Source organism: Triticum dicoccoides, chromosome 5B (genome assembly GCF_002162155.2).
Source record: "Triticum dicoccoides isolate Atlit2015 ecotype Zavitan chromosome 5B, WEW_v2.0, whole genome shotgun sequence".
Lineage (NCBI taxonomy): Eukaryota > Viridiplantae > Streptophyta > Magnoliopsida > Poales > Poaceae > Triticum > Triticum dicoccoides.
In genome coordinates, this window is record NC_041389.1 from 138,882,929 (window position 1) to 138,883,758 (window position 830).

Consider the following 830-nt stretch of genomic DNA (forward strand, 5'->3'; position numbering starts at 1 on the left):
CAAAAAATTAACCACAACTCCAGAAGGAAACGGGAGGGAAGGTGAAGGTGTAAAAGTTTTCAGGAACCATTCCGACACCATAATGTAAACCTCAGATTAACGTACAGAAGGTATGAGTTACCAAAACATACACCGAAGATAGCACCGTATGGAATAAAGGTCGCATGACTACATTCCAATCGAGGGTGATCCAAAGTACATTCCAATTGGGGGTGACCCAATCTTTACCTAATAATAAAGAGAATTGGGTTTCTGTCGTCCGTCATAAGAATTACCCCCGTAGTTGCTAATAATTACCCCCTTGCCACCGGTAAGTGAAAAAAAATAATTCGTTTTTCCCTTCTCAAGTCGCCGCTGGCTTTAATTTATTATGAGTGAAAGTCTTTTGTCTGCCAAAAGCGTCTGTGTAGCACAGTGGCATTTGCCTCATGGATGCAAGCGGGAGTTCCGGGTTCGATCCCTGGTTCTTATGTCTATCTTTTTTGTTTTTATTTTTTTTATACTTTGTTTTGTTTGGGAGTCAACCTGCAGCTCAGAAAAAGAAAGCCGAGAAAATTAGTTGCAACACGCTAGATGTTTGAAAAATGCATAAATTGGCATCATTTAGTTAGCCATTTTGATCGATCTCACATTTAACTGATAGCTTCAGTTTAGTTTACACACAACTGGAAAAAAACACAGTGCATGATGAACACAAAAGGTGATATCATGCATCAGAAGAAGATTCACTTACTTACTCAAGTGAAATCAAAATACTGACCCTGTAGTTAATCAAACAAGCAAGCAGTAGCAGTAATTTTATACTTTGTTTTGTTTGGGAGTCAACCTGC